The sequence below is a fragment of the Rhinatrema bivittatum genome, chromosome 4 (genome assembly GCF_901001135.1).
Source record: "Rhinatrema bivittatum chromosome 4, aRhiBiv1.1, whole genome shotgun sequence".
Taxonomy (NCBI): Eukaryota; Metazoa; Chordata; class Amphibia; order Gymnophiona; family Rhinatrematidae; genus Rhinatrema; species Rhinatrema bivittatum.
The window spans coordinates 373,002,477-373,027,785 of record NC_042618.1 but is presented as its reverse complement, the minus strand read 5'-3'; the positions used below and the strand labels follow the sequence as shown (position 1 = coordinate 373,027,785).

The window sequence follows — 25,309 nt, the reverse complement described above, 5'->3', positions numbered from 1 at the left end:
AGCCCGCGCTCCACCCTCTCTACCTTTGTGGCGACTCCCTTCGGATTCAAACAAATCTAGAAAGTACATTTTAAAAGAGGACACTATCAAGCTGTGGAATCTGTTGCCAGAGGACATGATCAAGATGACTAGCATAGGAGTGTTAAAAAGATGTTTGGACCAGTTCTGGAGGAAAGTTGATAAGCCATTATTAGCCAGGTAGACCAAAGAAAACTACTGCTATCCCTAAGAGTGAGTAACAGGAATTAGATCTATTTTATGGGATCTGTCAGGTATTTGTGACCTGGATTGGCTACTGTTGGAGACAGAATGCTGGGCTCGATGGACCTTGGTCTGACCCAGCATGGCTATTCTTATGTTCTTAAGTATTGAGTATAGGCTTGACTTACAGAAAGCCAAGTTCCTTGAGGCCATCCCAGCTCTTTATCAGCATATTGGTGCCAGGAAGTCTCAGAAATGAGGGAACAAATGGTGATAGTGTCATGCCTTTGTACAATCTTTATACTTAAATTATATGCAATATATTGATTCATACTTATTAATCATTGGCGTCTGTTCTGATCCATAGCTGGCTATTTGTGGTACAAAGTCTTCCAGAGATCTAACTAGCTTGCCTAAAATTATCCTTACACACTCTACCCCCCATCTCTTTGGATCAGAACAGATGTAGATTTAGTGATTATATTATATCAACAGGTAGACTAAATTGATTTATTTCTACTACTCTCAGAGAAATGATCACATGCGACAATTCTGGTCGCCGCATCTCAAAAAAGATATAATTGCGATGGAGAAGGTACAGAGAAGGGCTACCAAAATGATAAGGGGAATGGAACAACTTCCCTATGAGGAAAGACTATAGAGGTTAGGACTTTTCAGCTTGGAGAAGAGACGACTGAGGGGGGATATGATAGAGGTGTTTAAAACCATGAGAGATCTAGAACGGGTAGATGTGAATTGGTTATTTACTCTTTCGGATAGTAGAAAGACTAGGGGGCACTCCATGAAGTTAGCATGGGGCACATTTAAAACTAATCGGAGAAAGTTCTTTTTTACTCATCGCACAATTAGACTCTGGAATTTGTTGCCAGAGGATGTGGTTAGTGCAGTTAATATAGCTGTGTTTAAAAAAGGATTGGATAAGTTCTTGGAGGAGAAGTCCATTACCTGCTATTAAGTTCACTTAGAGAATAGCCACTGCCATTAGCAATGGTTACATGAAATAGACTTAGTTTTTGGGTACTTGCCAGGTTCTTATGGCCTGGATTGGCCACTGTTGGAAACAGGATGCTGGGCTTGATGGACCCTTGGTCTGACCCAGTATGGCATTTTCTTATGTTCTTATGTTCTTAGGGGACCAGTAGATAAGCCCCTTGCAAGGCAAAGACTGAGTGTCCGCGGCCGGCTTATCAAGGCCGCGGCGTCTGATGTCAGGAACTGGGCGGAGTCACCACTGGCGGGAAACGGCCTAGAAAAGCGCCCAAGTGGCGCGCACGCGCGCCTAGAGGCAGGGCATCCATGGGAGGCTTCCCGGCGCCACGACCCCCGTGGGGATGCTGCCGAACAGGCCATGAACTAGGCCACCCGAAGCGGGAACAGGTCCAGGAGCACAGAGGTAAGGGTCTGGTCGCGGTGCTCGTGGCCAGAACGTAACACATAAAGATAAAAAGAGCTTTTGCCATTATGGTTCAGCTAACCAGTCAGAGGGCAAATTTTAATTTTCTTCTAAACATTTGGTTAAGAATTTTGGGTGTATGATCAGTAACTTCTAAGCAACACTGATGCCCATAAGTGGTTTGGAGAGTATGACATAAACCACCTTGTGCCATTAACAAGAGCCGGTCTATGATCTTGTAAAGTAGCTGTCACTTCTCTTAGTTGAATGGCAGTCAACTACTACTGCACTGTTTTACCAGAAAAATGTGACCTATTATCAGATTGAATTTCTAGTGGATAATTATGAAAACGAAAAATAGTTTTCAAAGCAGTGACAGTATTAGCTGTAGTAGCTTTTTTAAAGGGAAACAAATGACAGCCTCCAGTAAAAGTAACCACTATGTTCAAAATAAATGTATGCCCATGTTTACCAGTTGGTAAAGGGCCCATATAATCTACTTGCAAAACTTCCCATGGTATAGTACCCTGTTTTGTGGCTCCAGGTGCTATTCTATGTAAGGGTGCAGGAAGTCTTCCTTTTTCTTTCTGACACTTTTGACAATCTCTAACTGCTTGCTCTGCTTCAGTTTTGGTTATAGGAAGATATTTAAGATATGCCCATTTCAGCATATTATCTATACCCAAATGACCTGATGCTTCATGCACATATTCCCCAATGCAAACAGTAGGAATAGCTGTATATTGATCAGCAATCTGATTATGAATGCTCTCTGCATCATCTCTTCCTATATGAACATCTATATGTCTAATAAAGACTTGTATTTCTTGACACAGTTCCCAAATTTCTGGCCATAAATCCTTAACCTAAACTGGTTTTGCAGCCTCAAAAGCACTTTGTGTTTCCTCTGTCAATTAAAAAACATATTTCTTTTTACAAAGTGCATATAGAAGACACAATAACTGAGAGAGATGAGGTATATGATTTCTCAGAAATTAAAAATACCACAAACTCGTTGCACTTCTTTCTGTGAAGTTGGAGTCACCAATTGTTGGATCTTATTAATTACTGAGTCAAGAATACACCTTTTACCTGCTTGCTAGAAAATACCCAGGAATTTAACATCCTGACTAGGTCCCTGTATTTTTATTTGATTTGCAGCCCACCCATTCTTTTCTAACACCTGACACACTAAAGCTAATGCATCTGCAATTTCCTGGGAATCTGTCCCTTGCAATAAGATATCATCTATATAATGGTGTAATTTAACTGAATATGGTAATTGGGATGACAGCTTTTCTAAGGTCTGTGCAACCTTTTCATGACAAATGGTTGGGCTATTTATGTATTTCTGTGGCAGACGGGTGAAAGTATATTATCACCTGAGCTATGAGAAAGCGAGCATCTCCTGACTAGATGGTTCAAGGGGAATACTAAAAAATGCATTGCTAATATCTATCACTGCATAACATGTACCATTATTTTCCTATATTGCATGTACCAAATCAGCCATAGAGGGAACTGCAGCATTTAATGGTGGGGTAACAGCATTCAACTTAGGATAATCTGCAGTCAAACACCATGATCCATTCATTTTTAACACTGGACACCAGGACTGTTAAAAGGGGATTTCACTGGTTTCACTACTCCAGTGGACAAGCACAAGGTGTTGCATATATGGAAAAATAATCCTTGCTGTAGCTACACAATGTTAGGTTCCACATTAGGAGCTACCACCCAGGAAAAAGATCTAAGCATCATAGTGGATAATACTTTGAAATCGTTAGCTTAGTGTGCTGCAGCAGTCAAAAAAAGCAAATAGAATATTAGGAATTACTAGGAAGAGAATGGTTAATAAAGCCCTTTAACCCCTATAACTGAGGGGTTAAAGAGGCTCTTAGGGAAGATAAGGCCATTGCATAAAGACTAAATTAATTCTTTGCTTCTGTGTTTACTAATGAGGATGTTGGGGAGATACCAGTTCCAGAGATGCTTTTCAAGGGTGATGAGTCAGATGAATTAAACCAAATCACTGTGAACCTGGAAGATGTATAGGGCAGATTGACAAACTAATGAGTAGCTAATCATCTGGACCAGATGGTTCTGAAGGAACTAAAACATGAAATTTCAGATCTATTAGTTAAAATTTGTAACCTATCATTAAAATCATCCATTGTACCTGAAGACTGGAGGGTGGCCAATGTAACACCAATATTTAAAAAGGGCTTCAGGGGCAATCCGGCAAACTATAGACCACCAGTGAGCCTGACTTCAGTGCCAGGAAAAATAGTGGAAACTATTCTAAAGATCAGAATCACAGAGCATATAGAAAGACATGGTTTAATGGAACACAGTGAACATGGATTTCCCATGGCAAGTCTTGCCTCACAAATCTGCTTCATTTTTTTTGAATGGGTTAATAAACATATGGATAAAGTTCAACTGATAGATGTAGTGCATTTGGATTTTCAGAAGGTGTTTGACAAAGTTCCTCATGAGAGGCTTCTAAGAAAACTAAAAAGTCATGGGATAGGAGGTGATGTCCTTTTGTGGATTACAAACTGGTTAAAAGACAGGAAACAGAGAGTAGGATTAAATGGTCAATTTTCTCAGTGGAAAAGGGTAAACAGTGAGGTGCCTCAGGGATCTGTACTTGGACCGATACTGTTCAATATATTTATAAATGATCTGGAAAGGAATACAGTGAGTGAGGTTATCAAATTTGCAGATGATACAAAATTATTCAGAGTTGTTAAATCAGAAGCGTATTGTGATACATTGCAGGAGGACCTTGCGAGACTGGAAGATTGGGCATCCAAATGGAAGATGAAATTTAATGTGGACAAGTGCAAGGTGTTGCATATAGGGAAAAATAACCCTTGCTGTAGTTCCATGATGTAATTGTGCAAAAATACATGGGCCTGCGCTTCGTGTACAGAAGCCCGTGACTAACCTGGGACAGGGCAGGCTGTCGCTGTGATCCTCTCCTCCCACGTTGGACCTGCAGCCAACAAGGCTCTCCCTCACTGCTGCTTGGGCATATTCATGGCATGCAGGTGATGTCATCAGGGGAGTCGGCCACCTCCAATGACTTCGGCGGTGGGGAACACCGGGCACAGGCCGATGACGCGTGGATCTTTAAATTCAAGGTCCAACTCACCATGCTTCCTCTTACGGATACACAGATCCAAGACAGATCAGGCCGGTAAGGGGGTCCTTGGTCCCAGAGTTAATACGGGGGCCCGCACCTCATGCACGGAAGCCTGCAACTAACCTGAGGCAGGGCAGGCTGTCACTGTGATCCCCTCCTCCTGCATTGGGCTTGCGGCCAACAAGGTTCTCTCTCACTACCACTCGGGTGCACCAGCACGACTGCATATTCATAGCACACCAATTACAAAAAAAAAGATATACTAATTGAATGATGATATATAAAAATAAATAAATACATATTGCTGAGATTCCCTGAGAAGTTGTGAATGCCACTTCCACAGAGTCCTCAGCCCTGACCAGTCTGAGAAGCAGCAGCTGGGTCCAGAGGCAAAGCAAAATATTTTTATGGAACCAAGTTTTGGGGATTATAAATATCAGGAAATGCAAAACAGAGCTTTTTCTATACGAGGACCAAAGATGTAGAATACCATTTCTAATGAATTGAGGAAAATGGAGGGGCTGAAGTTTTTTAGAAAAATTTTTAAGTCATATATTTTAAAGAAGCTTATATAAACGTTTCTTAATTTTTTATATTTGTATGTTTTGATGTTGGTTTCTGATATGAGACTGTAAGCAAGTTTAGAGGTGCAAGGATCTGTCTGCTACAAGACACTGCCAGCTGCCCTCCCACCTTACTTGTGATCCTGTCAGGAAAAGACAACATATATTTACCTCAGAAATAGACTTTTATTTGTCAGATTTGGCAGGATATAGCATTTAGAAAATAACAATTTCTGTCTCTAACATCCTGGCCACTAAATACCAGTTTTCCCTAAAGAAAGTTCTGTACCATGGGTGGTGACAGACATGCTATAAACCTTAGCCTTCTTAATATAATTAATACTTAGGGCTAACTTATTTACCCCTGATTCCCAACTTCAGGCGACACCTCTCTTCACCTCTGAAGCAGGCCCCAGCTGGAGAATGTGGGCAGGGGAGAGGCTTGCTTCTTGGGCTTGATACTGGCAGAGCGAGCAGGCAGTCTCAGAAGGAGAGTTGCTTCTGGCTCTGGTACTGGCCAGCTGTCTGGGCTTGCTCTTGCACTTCATCATCTCAGACTCTGTGTCATTCTCCACACCTGAGCAGGTTCCTACTCCATCCGGACTCTGAGCTACACCTAGTCTTCTCCCTTCCTGATAGCAAGGAGTGCTGGTCTGCTTCTGGCTCCCCTTTCGTTTCAGGGATGCTTCAGCAGAGGGTCTCGCTTTCTCAGGATTCGCTCTCTGGGTTTTCTCCCAGGTTTTGTGCTCTTTTTCTCCTTTTCCTCCTTCAGGGGGTCCTTCGCATCAGCCTCCTTTCTTCGCTTTGCCCCTGTCTTATACTTCCCAGCTGATGAATATGCATAATATGATGCATAACCACATGGTGGGTGGAGGGTATTTTGCTGCATTGCAGGTCTTTTCCTCCCTCCCCATTACTTTGGGGGGGGGGGGGAGGGGGGTTCCTGCCATGTTGCAGGTCTTCTTTCCCCTCTCCGTTTCTTCAAGGGGAGAACTGCCATGTCTGTATGCCAAGCTGTCTGCTAGTGTGAGCGTTTTTCTCCATCTCTGACTGCCTATCCCAAGGGTGGGGGTCTTTGTGACCTCTGCACTTGCCTTGGCTCATCCATGATTCCTGCTTATGGGCTTAAGTCATTGGATCTCTGTCTGCTTTGCTCCTGTTGATACAGGAACATGCAAAAGGCACATCTAGAAAAGGTATCCTTCAATGTAACATGACAAAAGTTCTTCATTTTCCACTGAGACTGTGCAGTTTTAAAGTTCACTTGGGTAAATTCTTTCTCTTGCTGTGTCAGTGCTTGGGGCCTATCAGTATTATGATTCATATTCAGTGCTTCAGGGGTAAACATGAGATATCTCCCTACAATAATGATTATATATGTTTTTTAAGCTGTAAGCTGCACAGATCAATAGCATTTGGATATAGCAGAATACAAATGTAACAAATAAATAAATAAATATTTCAGCTGAAGGTGGAGATTTATATGTAATTCCTGAAAACATTAGGTTTACAGATTGTTTTGTTTGGGTTTTTTTACCTGGAAGTTTCTTCCTGCTACTTCATACTTCCAGCTCAATTGAAACCAGGGCTGGCATCTGGTGCCACGAGCCTTCATACACCATTACCCAGAGATTTTTCCCAATTTTATATTTCCCCTGCTCCCAACATACCTAGTCTGGTCATTGCTGTGACAGTCCTGGGCTGAGGGCCATGCAATTATGGACCCTGACTCTGGCCACCAGGTTTTGCCCTTAAGCAATGGCCATGACTCCCTCCCTCTGGGGGTTAGGAATGCTATCTTCACAGTATCCCCAGCCGTAGCCAACCCTGGCAGTGGAAGGACACAACTCAGTGATTAAACTGGGCACCTTCAATACGGTGATACACAGCACTTATTTATGAATTTATATTCCACTTTTTAGGCATTTCAAAGTGGATTACAGTCATGTACTATAGATGTTTCCCTATCCCAAGAAAGCTTACAATCTAAGGGGAAGATTTACTATACTGTGATATTTTACTGCTGGAGAGGTGAAAAATCACAGGAGGGTGGTCCCGTAATATTTCACCTTTCCCTGGGAATATATTGCAGAGGTATTGCTGTGTTATTTTTTTATCATGGAAAAACTCCATGATAAAAAATAATGTGGCAAATTCCATAAAATTGTACAATGGGAGCCCCCTTTGCATGGGGCCACTATCGTTTTAAAGGGTCATGTGGCCTGAAACCCCTCCTACCACCCGACTTGACTGGAGGTCAAGCGAGACCCTTGACCACTCCCCTGCCTCCTCTACAAGCAGCCCAACAGGTCCTAAAACTTAAAAAAAATCCAAAAGATAATCATGCAATGATGTCTCAACCTTCTCAAACCCCTCCCCTTTGATTAAAATTCCTCTGCTATAATTAAAGACCACCATATCAAAAATAACCCCTCCCCCCAGTGGCAAGCCCTCTTTGCCCCACCCAACATACACCATAATCCCTTGTTTCTAGTGGGGCCCCCCTAAGCTCCTCCCCCTTTACATGGACCAAACACTCTGGTGGTCTAAGGGGGCTCCCAGACCTCCCCCCCCCCGTCACCCTGGATCCTACTTAACTAAATAAATCTCCCTGGTAATCTAGTGGTGGCTGAAAGCACCCCCTAGCCCTGGGCCGGTCAAGGTCACTTTCTATAATGGCATCGACCAACCTTTGCCTCATCAAGTACATTTTTAAAAGAAAGTGTGCTTTTTTGCCCTCTCCTGGCCCTCCGTATAAATAGCAGGTGCAAGGCATACAGCAACTTTTAGCGCATTTACTTCACAGTTGTTAATTCTCATAGTGGAACAAGACACGATGTTTCCCTTTGAAGAATGACTCTAATGAAGGCAGGCAAAAAAGGCCCATATGCATTGCAAAATGTGAGTTATTCAAAATGACCCCCATAACGCATGTTTTTACAACAGTCTTTTAAGTGTGGAGCCAGGAAAGATTTATTTTAAAAAATATGGTGTGACCATAATAAAAGGTGCATTTCAATAACATTTATTCTAATAAAATGCACAAACATCAGATCTAAGACAATGAACAGAAAAACCTATGAATATAATCAGTAGAGCCAAGAGATTCTTCAAAATAATCAATTTACCGGTCTTGCTAGGACTGCTTTCAATCTGAGTATGTGTTTTTGACAGAATCCTATGCTTTCCAGAGTTAAAAAAAATACAGAAAAGAATACCCCAATTTTGTTTTTTCATTTTGTGATCCTATTAACACAGTCTGGTGTAAAGTGGGTCACTTTAAAAAAAATCAGACTTTTCTATCTGTGTTAGGGTTCTATAGCCTGACTTGCCCATTGGATCTGCCTGGCTTGTTTGTTAACAATTATCTTTTTTAAAAATGTTCTGTAACTGCAGAGAAAAAAAATGCACTAGCTAAGTACAAGTCAGCTCCCCAAAAAAGCATCCCGAGGCTGAGTTTTGTGTTCCACTGAAGCTGGAATTTTTCACCAATAGAACCTCAGTACCTGTGATGTTCAGATTTGTTCCATTTGGGGTTCATTCAAGATACTTAAGAAATTCCCAGGATTAAGCACTCAGAATCAAATTGCTCTAAATCTCTTCTTAGGGCTTTCTTCCAGATGCTGTGCACTCTAACCTTCTGCTGTGAGAGAGTGCCAGGTTCCCTGCAAAGCAGCACAGGGGCTTGAAAACCTGCCAGAGAAGGAACAAGAGTTTTCCTAGTACATGCCAAGTCCCAGATTATAGAGAAAATAGTCACAAGAACATAAGAAGTTGCCAGACTGGGTCAGACCAAGGGACAATCAATCCTGTTTCCAACAGTGGCCAATCCAAGTCACAAGTACCTGGCAAGTACCCAAACATTAAATAGATCCCATGCTGCTAATGCTGGCCAACAAGCAGTGGCTATTCCCTTTTGATTATTAGCAGTTTATGGACTTCTCCTCCAGTAACTTAACCAAATCGTTTTTTAAACCCAAGTACTGTAACTTCCTTAACTGCATCCTCTGGCAATGAATTCCAGAGCTTTAATATAAACATGTATTCCCCTTTAGAGAGCATTATTATCAGGTTCATAGCCTAAGTCAGCGGTTCTCAACCGGTGTGTCGCGACACCCTAGTGTGTCGCCAAGCACCGGCTGCTGTGTCGCATCCTCGGGGTCTCTCCCGCTGCTCTTTCTTCCCTGCTGCCGTTGCCACTGGGCTATCAACACGTTCAAGCCCAGTGGGAACAGCAGCAGTGCTAAAAAAAGCTGTGGCACTTGTGGCTGGGCCTTTTCTTCTTCCTGCACCTGCTCCACCACCCCCCGTGACCCGGAATAGGAAGTGAAACTGGTCAGAGAGCTGTTGTGTGTGTGTATATGTGAGAGACAATGAAAGTGACTGCTCAAGGAGATGACTGATGTGTATGTGAGAGTGTGAGACATTAGTCAGGGAGGTGACTGATGTGTGTGAGAGAGAGAAAAAGCATTGAAGTGAGAAATCTGGGTATGTGAGAAAGCATGGGCGTAAGAAGCCTGCTGTTGGGGGGGGGGGGGGATGTGTATGAAAGAAAGCATGGGAGTGAGAAGCCTGATTATGTGAGAGCGCATTGGAGTGGGAAGTCTGTGTGTGTGTGCAAGCATGAGAGAGAGAGACTGGTTGGTAAGGTGACGGTGTGTGTGTGAGAGAAAGAGACTGGTGTGTGTGAATGTAAGAGAAAGAATGTGATTCAGGGAATGAGAAGCCTGTGCACGTGGAGAGCGAGCATGGAAATGAGAGAGAGACTGGTGTGTGTGTGTAACAGAGAAAGTGATTATGGGAATGAGAAGCCTGTGCATGTGAAGAGAGTGAGCATGGGAGTGAGAAATCTGAGTGTGTGTGAGACACAGCATGGGAGGGAGAAGCCTGATTATGTGAGAGAGAGAGCGTGGGAGTGGGAAGCCTGTATGTGTGTGCATGCATGAGAGCGAGAGACTGGTTGGTAAGGTGACGGTGTGTATGAGAGAAAGAGACTGGTGTGTGTGAATATGAGAGAAAGAATGTGATTCAGTAAATGAGAAGCCTGTGCAGTGGAGAGCGAGCATGGAAATGAGAGAGAGACTGGTGTGTGTGTGTGTATGTATGTGTGTGTAACAGAGAGAAAGTGATTATGGGAATGAGAAGCCTGTGCATGTGAAGAGAGTGAGGATGGGAGTGAGAACCTGGGTGTGTGTGAGACACAGCATGGGAGGGAGAAGCCTGTATATGTAAGACAGAACATGGAAGTGGGAAGCCTGTGTGTGTATGCATGAGAGAGATCAGGTGACTGGTGTGTGTGTGTGTGTGTGTGTGAGAGAGAGAAAGAAAGTGATTATGGGAATGAGAAGCCTGTGCATGTGGAGAGAACAAGCATGGGAGTGAGAGACTGGTGAGTGTGTGTGAGACAGAGAAAGTGATTATGAGAGTGAGAAGCCCGTATATGTAAGTAGAACACGGGAGTGGGAAGCCTGTGTGTGTGTATGGCATGAGAGAAACTGTTCAGGAAGGTGACTGGTGTGTGTGTGTCAAAGACTGTTTGGGAGATGATTGGTGTGTGAGAGACAGAAACTGGTCATGGGGGCATGACTGGTATGGGGTGTGTGTGTGAGAGACATGTGCATTAAGAAAGAGGACCATGAGTATAGAGCTTAGCCTCTACTGCTGCTTCTGCTGTGTGCTATGGCCTGCATGGAAGAGGAGTAGGAGAGCTGCTGGAGGGGGGGTAAGTAAAGGTGGCTTTTTAAGTTTATTTTTCTTGATTGACTGCCATTTTAATTATTTATTATGTGATGTGTCTGCTTTTTTTTAAATATTTTATTGGTGTTTGGAGAATTTTTAATAGTTTTTATGAGTTTTTAATTGTTGGATGTTATTCTGTTCATAGCTATTTAGAAACATTTATTCTGCTTATTAGTATAGTTTTACAATTATTTCTGTGTGGGGATCTATAGCTGCTTGCTAGCTCTGTTTTCCTAATAACCTAATAAGAGGTGTATTGGTTTTTAGGGCCTGATTTAATATTTATAGTGTTGTCATTTCATAGATAGGGTTGCTCCTGTTTGAGTGTATTCCATAATACAGGTGTAACTGTGTGCGGATTAGTTTATGTGCATTACTACAGATCCTGGGAGTATGTTAGGTCGGTTCTGTGTCTGTTACCGAGATGAGATATTTTACTAGCATGTAAGAGTTTTATCAGTCTTATTTGTTGTGTTTTCTCAAGAGGATATGCATTGGTGGTAAACTGCTGTCTTTTCATAAGTAGGGCTATTGAGCCTGGAAGTAGAAGGAGTTTGAGTTGCTGTTACTGAGATGACACCAGAACCAGAATATCTTTTTTGTAGGGTGAATTGTATGGGGAATGTCATAATTCTGCTTTACATCCATTATTGTGGGTCAGGGGGGTTCCCGTGGATCAAACTGTACTTTTACATCTAGCCCTGTGACGATCATGGGTCAGTGTGTCACGCATGTGAGAACCATCTGTCAGGTGTGTCCCGACAGAAAAAAGGTTTAGAACCACTGGCCTAAGTTATTTAAACTCAAAAGAGAGAGTTGTGATATAATACAGAGTTTATTCTTAAACAGGGCAGAAAAGGTAGGATTGTGCAGTCATTTTAAAATGACATGAAAACATCAAAGTTTTATTATTCAGTAATTTCCCATCTGAAACAACAAGAACAAAAACAAGAAATTTAATTTTCTGTTATGCCATTTTAGTGTGAGCTAAGGTGCTTTATTGCACACTATTTGATACGTTAACTTATATATGCGGAAGTGAACTTGAATACCCCGAACTTGGAACTGGACCTGCTGTGAACACTGTGAACTGATTTTGTCCTGAACTTTATGGACTTGTTATTAGGGACAGTGGATTGTCTTTGCTCCATGTCCTGAAGGAGTGTGTTTATGTTGGAATCTTTGACGGTGATGATAACCTGTGTACTGTTTCATAGCAGTGTGCATGGGAAAAATTATGTATTTTATGGTGTGTCATTTCCTTCTGGATTTATGTTTTTATTGTTTCGCTTTCCTGTGTATATCACTTGGTTAATTCATTTCATTTTAACGTATGCTATATTTTTACAAAGCACCGTAATTTACTATTACTTCATTTCTACTTAACTTCAAGGGCCATGAATCTCTTTATCTGGGTTCTACGCAGCACAGTTAAGCATCCCTCAAGTTGCTAGAAACAAAGTATTTTTCCCAAAGATCTCTTTTCAAGCCCAAGTCCAATCCAGTTCCTCGGGGTGGAACTCATGAGGCTTGCATCAAGCTTACTACTAGGTCTTGCATAATGTGGATTTACCAGCACCAACCTCAGTGGCTCAGGATTCAGCACTCTTCTCTTTCATCCAACAGGCTGCCATGTGAAGACCCAACAGAACCTTTTTACCCTTACAGTTATGTCACCTTTCAACCTTGTCATATATCTTCAGTCTGCAATGTTGAAGCGTCACTCAGCATTCCACATGAGCAGACCAAAAAACAACAGATAATACACATTGACACTAGCAAGTTTATTATTAGAGTAGAAGAATTAATTGGAAACTATTGTTATGTTAGGATGAACTCTAAGGTCTACATCATGATGGACTGCAAAACAAAATGAATAATTGTTGTCCTGCATCCTTATAAAAGCACCAGGACCATGTAGCCAATCAGATTGTTCAGCTGATTGACTGGGGCCTTGAATTCATGTGCAGTGCTGCCCTGTGCAACAGTTAAACTGTTCAACCATTCCACTCAGGGCTGTGCAGGGAATTTTTCCTTTGCTAAATTAATAATTTATACTTAGAAAGCACTTATACATGAAAATGTGTAGGTGTTTATTAAGTTAAGATATGGAAGCAGCAGGTTTCTTACTAAATGTGTATTCCTGCTTGCACAGTTTTCTTACAGAACTGCTCATTCCACTCTTCTCTCACATCTATGTGCATGGTGCTATTTATCTAGAAAGAGGTACCAGCCTCATCTCATCTTAATGCATGAAATGTCATAATGTAATATATGACTTAAAATGTGCACATTCTGTTTTGGATCTACAACCCACAAGTTTGCTGCAGTCCTAGGGGAGGAGGTTGGAAGCTATGCTGCTAGCTGTAATGGTGTTACAGTTTGTGTGTGTCGTGGTCTCTGAAAACCACAGTGTGATGCACAGCAGTAATTATGGAACAATAAAGGCTATTGCAAAGTTATTATGCAGTGCTAATGCTCCTCTCATTCACTGGATGCCAGATCATTTTGATACAATTCACGATGTCTGCTGTAACATCCGAATTCCATTAGGGAGGCTTGTAATGATCAGAGGTAGAGGAGTGAAGGTGACAACTTGCTGTGATGGAGCCCATTGCATAGTCTGAACATTAGAGGCATCATTTCACTTTCTGGAAAGATAGTTATTATTTCGTTGTGCCACTAACTGGATGTGTTTTTACTTCAATTGTGGGATAACATGGGTAACCAGGACCAAGACCTCTCCCTGCATCCGCCCCTTTACAATATCGACTCAATGCCAATAAATACATGGACACCTGCTTGGGAATCAAATAGGCCGCAGGTTTAATAAACCAAACTCCCAAAGTGAACCACAGAAAGGCTTAATTAGGCTCAGACAACCTGAACACACCTACTCCAGCTGTGACAACCCAAACCACACTATAAGAGAAACAATTAAGGGTGGGAGGGATGCAGTTCACCACCAGACAGACAAGGCAAGTAACTAAAACTGTCACTTGCACGCCGTCTGCCCCCAAACTCCTCCCTTTCCCATGAGCACAAGCGCCCCCCTAGCCAAATCTCTCCTTTCAATATATGAATTTACTGCCACTTACCCTAACGGCTATGCTAGACCCTCTACAACCACCCCACCCCCGATCTACCCGAGGTCAGGCCTGGTACCTACATTATCCTGGGCAGCCTGGCACTCCGACCAGCCCGACCCTCACATAACATGGGTAACCAGGCCCAAAACCTCTCCCTATATCCACCACTTTATAATAACTCAACATCAATAAATACACAGATACCTGCTTGAGAGTCAAATAGGCTGCAGCTTTAATAAACCAAAACATCAATAAGCCCAGCCAAATAACCAGCCCCAGTGTTCATCTGCCCCACCCCAGCAAAATGAACGCCCCCCAGGCCACCCAGCCTGCAGGTTACTGGCAGCTCCAAGGCACCCGATGGTACAATCCCTGCCCAGTCCAGCAAGGAGCCGTCCCTGGAACAACTGCACCCAGTTGCTCCAACCCAGGAGTTTCCCGTCCAGACCATACCATCAAGTCAGCAAACCCAAAGTGAGCCACAGAAAGCTTAACTGGGCCCGGGCAACCTGCCACAGACACAGACAGATGAATCTGTCCCGGGATCCCCAAAGATGCGGCCCTGATTCCTAAAGCAGGATACTCTCCAAGGCCTTCTGAAATGTATTAATCAGCAAATCTTGCCCAATAAAAGACAATGCACGCCATCTCTTCAGAAAAGACCATCACCCCAATCCCAGCACCACTCATGCTTAATGTGATGTCCCCCCAACATCGGCCCACAACACCGCACTAGCTGCACTGCAGAGTCAAATGATGAATACTGCACCGTGCAGAGCTCCCTGGGAATAAAATCATTCACAGAGCTTCTGTCAGGAAACAACAAGTTGTGGATCACTCTAAATTTACCAGGTTCCTTTTTCGGAAAACAGCCAAAGGGGACAAATCATCCTACGAAAAGGAGGTACTGCGAAAGGACCAACCATCCTACCAAAGTCCAACTCAGCCTGTAATTTCCTTTGTGCCACACTACTCATTTTAGTTACTGATGAACAATTCCCCCCTCCGCCCCCACATATTGAACCTGTGTACAGAATACGAAAACCTAGAGAAAACCCGCTAAAGAGAATACCTGCGACATCAGCCTGAGAATAAGACTGCAACCACGGTACCACTGCCACAACTCTAATAGGTGTCGGGGCCCTGCACATCAACTCATTTGGAAGAACTTCAGGCTGCAACATCCCCTGAAGTTTCCCCCACCTGTGCATTTAGGGCACTTACTTGTGGAATGATTTGCCCCATAATTGGAACACAAATGTTTGAATTTGCAATCCTGGAAGTTGAACACAGATCTAATGAGCTGCCAGCAGACATCCGAAAATGCAAACCTCCCCCCCCCCCCCTTTGCCATGCCACTAGGTACAGCCGCACCCCAAAAGGGCCACATGCTCAAACCCCACCCCCCGCACCACCACCTGTATTAGACATCGACGCATCAACAGCTTTATTAGTGTTATGACTTGTAGGTTTGTGGGCCCTGGGCTGAGGTGAGAGATGGTACCTCCCACAGGGAGGAGCCCTGTGAGCCTCACCATCGGGAGGCACGGTCTCAGCAGATGTCAGACACAGCTGTGGAATAGAGTCTTTATTAAAGAGGTAGAAAGGCACAGCCCGCGGAGCAGGGGGTGCAGGAAAAGTAACAAGGTCTGAGCAGAGGGGTACATGCAGAGGGAATACCTCAGATGTGGAGATCCAGTAATGGCCCACAGAGCGGGGTACGCCAAATAAGCCTCTCAGTAGTGGTGATGCAGTAGTGGCCTGCAGCGCAGGGTACACCGAGGGATTCCTCACTCAGAAATGGTATGGTAGTGGCCTGAGGTACGGGAATACGGGTGAGGGTTCTGTAGCGATGATGCTATAGTGGCCTGCAGCGCAGGGTACACCGGAGTGGTTCCTCAATTAGAGATGACATGGTAGCGGCCTGAGGCATGGGGAACACCAGAGAGGATCCCACAATAAGGCCGGTATAGTAGTGGTCCATGGAGTCAAGGTACTCACAGAGTGGTAGTTCCAGGAGAGGTCCCGGGGAATGGGAACAGACAGCAGACCAAAGCAGAAGGCCCTCCGAGGAGCGGATAGCCAGACAAGGAAGGGCCAAGGAGCGGCTACCCAGAGTGTCTCATGCTGGCGTGCAGAAACTAGAACAGGAAGTCCGTAAGAGTGAAACGGATTCAGCAACGAAGAAACTCCTTGCTAACTCGTCAATAGGCAGGGCCAGCCAGCTTAAGGATAGCAGAATGAAGAGGTCATTCGGAGGGGATGCCCCCGAGGTTCCTGCCATGACGTGCTTATGACTGGCCTGTGCGCATGAGCGCACCTAAGTGATCCCGAAGGCAAGATGGCAGTCGGCAGCACCCAAGCTGTCCCGGGAACGCCAGGAAGGTTGGCGGTAGCTGGCAGAGGCCGCCACTTTCCCCAATGATGTCAAGGCAGCAAAGAAAGAAGTGAGCATTAGTGGTCGCAGCTGTCTGCGACCTACGGGCATAACAATTAGTCATTTTTGTGAGCCACAGCCCAACATCATGGGTGCCCCAAGACATAAATTTATTTTCTTCTATTTTATTACAGAAGTGTTTATCATAATTGAGCCATGCCAAACCCTCATAATCCTTACTAGCCACCAATATCACATCCACATAGGCCAATAAGGGCCCATATTGCAAAATGTCATAATGCCCAACCATACTCACCAGCCTAAGGAAACACCAAATCCAGTTCAAAATCATACATGGGAGCTGCTTCTGCGACCCCTGAAATTGCTCCTTGTCTTTTTCTTTTTTCTCTCCTTTATGTGACCTCTATGGCCCTCAAGCAACCTAAATATGTAAATATATTTCCGTCTCCATGTTATTTCACATAGAAAGCAACACTCCCTCCTAAAACTCAGACATCACAACCAAAGCATGAGCTTTGGTTGTGATGTCTTCCTATCCACCCCACCCGTTGTAACCTGGGACCTCACCCAAGAACCTGTACTAGATGAAGAAGAAGAAGAAAAAGAGGAAGATGACGATGAACCAGTAGAACTAGACAGCCTGCCTTCTCCTACACTTAGACTTATTTTTAGAACCTCGTCCCCTTTAACTTCAAGACCAATCTACCTTCCATCTCCAACATCTCCACCAGCAGGCATCCCGCCCAAAGGATCTGATACTGTTTGCCCCGCATTACTGCCCTCTCCCGGTGCAACCTTCACCCTTGTCTCATCCTGTTGCCCTACCTCCAACTCAACCTGTCGCATCACCACTGGCTCCTGACTCCTGCTGCTGTGCGACAATTGACGAGAAGAGACAAGTTCTGCCAACACAGGATTGCACCTTCATTCCTCCTGACGAGAAGTGCCAGCCCCATTGGGCGCCCATTTAGACACTGGACCCTGCGAAGGAAGAATAGAAGGTGCAGCAGCATAAGGAACAAACCCGGAACCACAACCCCTACTTCCCATAGCACAAGACCCCAGCACCCAACCAGCTGCTCCAGGGAACATGCTTGCCACTGAACGCCAATCACCGTATTCTCTCATGGATGGCTGGGCTGCCCAAAAATCTGCTGCCCCCTCTAGCCCACACCAACTCTGCCCTGGGTAAAATCCTCATTGGCCCCCACCTACAGTGTAAAGCCTACTGGGATAACCTACCCCCGACCATGAGGGCAGCCCTCCCTCAAAATTGCCCATGAACTGCTGAACTCCTCCACACATGACTCCCCGCTGAAAACTGTCCACTGCTGGAACACCTGCCCCAAATCCTGCAGCCACCCTCCTAAACAGGAATCTCCAATGCCCATAACACCCCCCCCCCCAAATGTCAAACACTGTCTCACCAGCCCCTGCCTGAGACCCAGCAAAACCTGCCGGTATCCCCCCAACACTATGACCAGCTGCACCACCCAATCTCACTAACAACACTACGTCAATGTTCGTTCCCCCTCCCAGAGCTGTCTGTATGCCACCCTGCGCACTGCCCGCCCATGCATACTGCAGCATCTCAGCAGCTACGGGCCCAGTCAACCCCAACTTACCCCGCCAAAGCGACGCCTTCAAACTGTGATTCCTCCTCCTCCCCTGAGTGCCCCAGGAAGCCCAAGGAATCGGGGTCTGGAAACACACTCCCTGCTACGCAGCAGAGCTGATGCCCAGCCCCACTGTGGCGCATTCAGGCTCCAAACCTCTCACAACGACCCCATGATTCTGACTCGAGCCCCCACCAGCAGCTCCCCCGCCAAAGACGCTCACCAGTGCCAGCGCTGCAGACATCAAAATGCAATCCTGCTCTTGCTTGCCAGTCTCGGGTCCCTCAGTCATCACTGCTCTCTCCAAGAATCCCTCATCGCCAGAGCCACCATCGCCGACCATCCTCGTCTCCTCCGACTCAAGCCCCAACTCCACCAGACCATCCAAACTGGACAGAGCATCGCTGTCCCCCAGACTCTGCAACATTCTGAGCACCAACAATGCATGCAACTTGCCGCCAGACAGACAAGGCAAGTGCTTAAAACCATCATTTGCATGGTGTCTACCCTCAAACTCCTCCCTTTCCCATGAGCACAAGCACCCCCCTCCCCCCCAGCTAATCAGCCCACCAAATCCCTCCTTGCAATATTATGAATTTTCTGCCACTTACCCTAATGGTTACACTAGACCCTAACACACCCTCTACAACCACCCGAGGTCAGGCCTGGTACCCACATTATCCTGGGCAGCCTGGCACTCCGACCAGCCTGTTCTTCACAAAAAAAAAAGGGTTGCAGGGCATGCCGTGCGTAGCTCTCACAGCCTAAATTCTACTTTCTGATTTAGCTTCTCACCATTACCAGCAACAGTGAAGAATTTTATTGAGGCCTCATTTTTTTGAAGATTATAATTTTTTTATTAGACGTCCCAGCTAACAAAGTTAAACATGGCAAGCAAATTATACCTCTTCACATACAGAATAAAATATGGATCATGTTATTAAGATTTACATACCCATTCTGTACCCTGAGGAATGAAATCTGCATATTTCCACTTTATATGTAACCTATGAATTACTTCAGTCCAAAGAAGATTTCTAAGCATATGAAAAAGCACAAGTAAATCAAGCTTTGCGACACATTCTATAAATGTTTATATCACATTTTTTTATGACTTTGAAAACAAACTAGGATGTACAGCGACTGTTTCATTGGTGGTATGCAAATTGAGATATACAATAAAAATATTTTCAGTTTTAAAAGCAGCAGTTGACCAGATAGAGGGAACTACACTGCACAAGTTTCAAAAGGTTTAGTGGTGTCCTAAGAAATGTGCCGCAGCTGAAGCAGGCTCCGCAATCTTTGGTAAAGAAGGAATGGTGAGTGACAAAATCTGGATCTGCCCAATTTTATTTCCAATACCCCACTTGACAGTATAATACATCCTAGCAGGAATATAAATGAATACAAACCCAACATTCAAAGAAAAAAAAATTTATGACTGATATATATTCAAAACTACCAAAGTATGCAGCATTGGTACTGCAGAATGTCACACTGTCAGATCAGAAATGCTTTTCCTAGTTGCATACATGTAATCCCTGGACTGAGATCCTTAATTCCATGGGTTTAAGATATCCAAACTTCTTATACACTTGCTAAAGCCTTTCTCTGAGTTCCAAGATTCCCTGTTGGAGGTGAAAGACCTCTGTTCATGGCCCTGAGCACTGTTAAGATAGTCTTCGCATACAGCAGTAAGAATCACGCTTGAAGATGATTGTGATTTCCAATATAACTTTACTGACAATTGTTGGTGGAATAATGAAAATGATTATTTACAATCCAATTTATGTTTGTTGTTTATTTTATTTTCATTTAGATAAATCTATGACTTTGTAACTCCTAAAGCATCTTTTTTTTCAGTCTTGATCCTTGCCAAGTGAAAAGGTAGTGTAGAAGCTTCCTCCCAAATTTCAGGATGCAAGCAGATGCAACTCAGTTAATATAATACACCATAAAGTCCCATATTGCATACCTTTCTCCAGATGAATAGAATGCATTTCTTACTTCCCAGTTCTTCTGTCTTTACTATCCAGATGATAGCATAGTTATTATTTATTTATTTATTTAGACAATTTTATATACCGTTGTATAGACAAAGTCCATCTCTACGGTTCACAGTTTCAAATAATAAGATAAAAAACATAAATACAATTTCTTATAACTATAAATATACCAGTAAGTTTAAAACTATAAAAGGGTATGACTATAAAACTAAAAAATTTACAAAGTTAAGAAGGACAAAAATATATCATAAAAGATCAAATAAAATCAAAGTAAAACAGATAAAAACAAAATAAGATCCTGCTCAAAGGCTAAAAGAATGCCTTCAGATACCATTGTTCTCTATTGTTCATCTGTAAATGCTTGTCGGAATAACCATGTTTTTAATTCTTTCCTAAATTGCTTCTTGTCCTGCTGCAATCTTAAGTCCATTGGCATTTTATTCCATACCATGGGACCCGCCATTGAGAGTGCTCGTTCTCGCACTTCGCACAAATGGGCAGATCTAATGTTCAGAATGCTCAAAAGTGCCAATGTTCTTCTTCTAAGGCCCACATCTCCTTCCCAGAATGCATGAGAATTCATTTCTACAGTATCTTCTAAACAGGGGAGGATTGGCCTATCGAGGGATCAGGCATACCCAAGTGGCCCGGTTATTCCGATCATGTGGTTCTTCCTGCCCGAAGAAAAACTGCGGAACCGCACAGAGCCCATCCTGCCGTGGCCCGAAGAGAGGCCTGCATGGCCGCGGCAGAGCCCATCCTGCTGCAGCCCGAAGAGAGGCCTGCATGCCTATCATTCTGCGAGCCGAAGCGAGGCCTGCATGGCAACAGCTGAGGCCCTCCCCCCCCCCCCCACCTTGCAGGAGTCACGGATAGCAGTGGCCTTCTTCCACCTCCCTTCCAGCATTGAGGAGCAGCGCTACCTGAAAACTATATGTGTGTATGTGTGTGTATGAGAGAGAGCCTGCATGTATCTATGAGACAGCCTACATGTGTGTGTGTGTGTGTGTGTGTGTGTGGGCAAGAGAGCCTACATGTATATGAAAGTGTGACAGAGCCTGTGTATGTGTGAGAGACTGCGTATGTATGAGAGTGAGAGTGCCTGTATATGTCTGTGAGAGCCTGAGACTGTGTGTGTGTGTGTGTGTGAGAGAGAGAGAGATAGTGAAAGAGTCTGTGCATGTGACAGCATATATGTGTGTGACAGCATGTGTGTGGGGGAGGGAGAGAATTAAAAATTGTGAGGCCACCTCCCCTAATCCACAACAATCTGTGGATGACTGGAAATCAAAAGATCCCAGGTATGGAGAGCTGGAAAATCGTTAACCCTATTAATTTAAATTTTGGGGTGTTATTTCATGTTTGCTGTTTGAAATATTTGATGCTTGGGAAATATTACAAAAAACTTGTTATTTTAATTACTAGTCAGGCTTACTGCATTTTCCAGAGCATATGTGAGCAAGAGTGAGTGAGCCAATTAACATGTATGTGAGTGAGAATGAACGAGCACGCCAATGAGCATTTGTATGAGCAAGAGAATTATTTAAAACAGTGAGCATGTGTGTGAGCCAGAGTTTTTGAGCCAGTCAGCATGTATGTAAGAGAAAATATAAGGGAGTTTGTCTGAGAATGAGCATATATGTTAGAAAGTGTATATATATAAGAGAGAGGAGAAAGTGTATATATATAAGAGAGAGGAGAAAGTTTGTGCATACCTCCTATCCCTGACTAATCCATGACAATCTGCGGGTGACTGGAATTTAAAGTTCCCAGGTATGAAGAGCAAGGGATTTTTTTTTAGCCTTAGTTTTAATTATTGGGTCTTGATGCGTCTGCTGTTTTGAAATGTTTTATTGATTGGAAAATTAAAACAAAAAACTGTAGTGAGCGCAGCCTTCAGGGGCCAATGGTGCGGGCTCGGCACATATCACTTAGCACATGGGAGAGCGGAACCCTTGGGCCACAGGGCGGCTCAGGTCGGGACATGAGTCGCACCCGTGGTGAGGTGTGTGTGCGGGAATGGGCGGCACTGGAGCAGAGCTGGACTGATCTAGGAAGACAAGACTCGGCCAAGGACTAGGAACTGGAGACTGAAGAGTCTGACATGGAGCTTGGGACTCTTGAGGAGTACGTCGTAGAGCTTGGGACTCTTGAGGGGTACGTAGACTTGGAACGTAGACTCGGAACGTAGACTCAGAATGGGAACATAGACTAGGAACGTAGGCTTGGAACTGAAGGGACGAGGAGATGAAGACTTGGAACGGAAGAAATGAGGAGATGAAGACTTGGAATTGGAACGCAGACTTGGGACACAGACTTGGGACGCAGACTAAGATGAGGAAGGCGAGTCCCTCAGGCGCCCTACACAGCACATGGGGCTGGTCGCGGACCACACTGAAGACTCAGATGAAGAACAAGAGACAGGTGGGGATGAGCAAGACCCTCAGGTGCCCTACACAGCACGTGGGGTTGGTCGCGGACCACACTGTCCCCTATGTGCCCTACACAGCCGGGAGGCTGATCGCGGACCACGAGGGGAGCAGGGCAAGCTCGGGAGTCTCATAGCACAGGAGCGAAGCAACACCTCGGGGACAGGATACAAGGAGATAAAACTTGGCACTTGGCACTTGAGGACCGAACCTCAGACTTAAAAACAGGGAATCTCCGGAGGAATGGGTTCTTCAGGACCTGGAGCATCAGGACCGGGACAACATCAGGAAGGGAACAAAGGACATCACTGGACAAGGACTCACAGACATCTTGGAACTAGGAGCATCTTGGAACTAGGAGCATCTTGGATCTAGGAACATCTTGGAACGGACTGCAGGACTTGGAACGCACTGCAGGACTTGAAACCGACTGCAGGACTTCGAATGGAACATCTTGAAACAGACATCAGGATCTGGACTCACGGACATCTGGACTTGGAACAGACATCAGGATCTGGACACACGGACATCCGGACTTGGAATGAACATCAGGATCTGGACTCACGGACATCCGGACTGGAACAGACATCAGGTTCTGAAGAGACGTCTTCAGGAGCATCTGAGGAGATGTGAAGACCACGGAGGAATGAAGCAAAGCCCCTTTTATAGGGCAGACAAAGGAAGAAGGCGGAGACTGGATGTCGGAGGGGCCGTGACCACTTCCTGTCACTGGCCCTTTCCAAAGAAGGAAGAGGTGTGGCCGCGTGCCTAAGGGAAGGCCAGAAGCAGCTACAGGACCTTGGACAGTGGCCAGAGCAAGAAGAAGCAGACTGTGACGGTGGTGTTCCAGCCGCACAGGAGGAGGGCCCAGAGGCAGGCGGCATCAGCAGCATCCCTGTTGGGCCAAAGAGCAGGCCGAAGGCGGCACCCAGCCACGTAGAATCTCGAGGGCGGCTTCCGAGGGCAGGCAGGCCCGAAACAACAACGGCGGCCTCTAGGCTGCATGAGGCCTGATTGACAGCGGCTCCAGCCGCAAAGACAGCAGCGGCCCTGAGCTGCGAGGGACAGGCTTCGTTGGTGGCCTCCCACTGCCGCGAAGAACAGCGTCAGCAGTGGCACCGAGTCGCGGAGGTAAGGCCCTGTCCGCGGGACTGTGGGCAGGGGTGCAACAAAACAATGTTATATATTTTTAATCATTCAATGTTCTATTCATACGCTGCTTTTAAATGTTTATTTTTTTTATGAATATGGTTAAGAATATAAGAAATTTCCATACTGGGTCAAACCAAGGGTCCATCAAGCCCAGCATCCTGTTTCCAATAGTGGCCAATCCAGACTACAAATACCTGGCAAGTACCCAAACCATAAGTATAACCCAAGTTACTGATGCCAGTAATAGAAGTGGCTATTGTTGTATTGGAGGTGGACCCTTGGACCGAGGTGGGGTTGACGTAACCCATAGGTGAAGACCTACGAGTCCCCACTGTCGGCAGGTGGAGTGGGCTGAAGGTAGAGGCTGCTGGAGCTTCACATATACCAGCCCTCGTTCCCCGCGGGTTGAGCCTTTGGGTGCCAGGGCCGGCAGGACTTAGGTGGGCCTCGAGGTTGGTTAACGAGAAAGGTTGGTTCAGCTCAGAGGCAGCAGACGCTAGGTGGCATAGTCCTATCCTGGACTGGGTTCGGTACTGGAACTCGGGCGCCAATGGAACTGGGATTGCTGGGGCACTCGAACAAAGATAGGCCGGAACCTAATAAGTCCATGTCCAGGGAGTAGGCTGTAGGAGGTGTCAATGACAAGCTTGGATCAGCGCCAGCGGCAAAGCAGAGGTCATGGCAAGCAATGCTGAGTTCAGATCTCAGAGAAAGTCAATAGCGTAAGTCAATCAAGGCAATGGTCTGATCACGGAGATGTCAATAGCATTAGTCAATCAAGGCAATGATCTGATCACGAAGAAGTCAATAGCAGTAGTCAGTGTGTTACCGTTCAGCAAGGCTCCAGCAGGCTCCCACGGTATGCAGCTTGACGGCATCGTTCAGCTTGGTGCGGCACCTTGTGCCTTGTGGCATGACTCCGCCCCCTTTTTGTCGTCAGCAGCCCGGCCAGAAGTTCCTGCGGTAGTGCGGGAAAAATACTGTATTTAAAAGGGAGCTTTCCAGCACAGCGTCGCCTCGGCTATAGGCTTGCTTGTACTGAAGCTTCGGTGGTTCCTGCCTGCATTCTTGTCTGCTGTTTGTCTTGACCCAGATTGCTCCTCGGACCTGCCTTGTCTTGCTGCCTGCCTTCGGATCTCTTTGCTTTGGAACTTTGTCTGCTGCCTGTCCCGACCCAGACTGCCTCTTGGACCTGCCTTGCCTTGCTGCCTGCCTTTGGATCTGTTTGCCTTGGAACACTTGTCTGCTGCCTACCCCGACCAGACTGCCTCTCGGACAACCCTGATCATCTCACAGAATAAGGTAAAGTGGTTCCACTATCAGATCTGTAACAGTCAGGCGTAGCAAAGGTCTGGGTCTGGAGACAGGCTGTAGCGTAGTCAGGCGTAGTGGAGGTCTGGGTCTGGAGACAGGCTGTAGCATAGTCAGGTGTAGCGGAGGTCTGGGTCTGGAGACAGGCTGTAGCGTAGTCAAACAAAGCAAAGTTGATATCCATAGAGTCAGTCCAACATAGACAGGGCAGGAACGAAGAAGACAGGAACCGGGAACAAT

General features: G+C 45.2%; 1 long non-coding RNA gene across 1 annotated transcript in view; it reads right to left on the bottom strand.

Moving 5' to 3' along the window:
* Window positions 1-8,362: 8,362 nt before the first annotated feature.
* The window catches only part of LOC115091047, a 93,638-nt gene continuing 76,691 nt past the window's right edge, over window positions 8,363-25,309 (bottom strand). Inside the window, exons 2-4 of the long non-coding RNA XR_003856592.1 lie at window positions 19,127-19,208; window positions 17,381-17,536; window positions 8,363-9,022 (exon numbers count right to left, since the gene is read on the bottom strand). This is a non-coding gene — a long non-coding RNA (uncharacterized LOC115091047). The remainder of the gene's footprint in view (window positions 9,023-17,380; window positions 17,537-19,126; window positions 19,209-25,309) is intronic.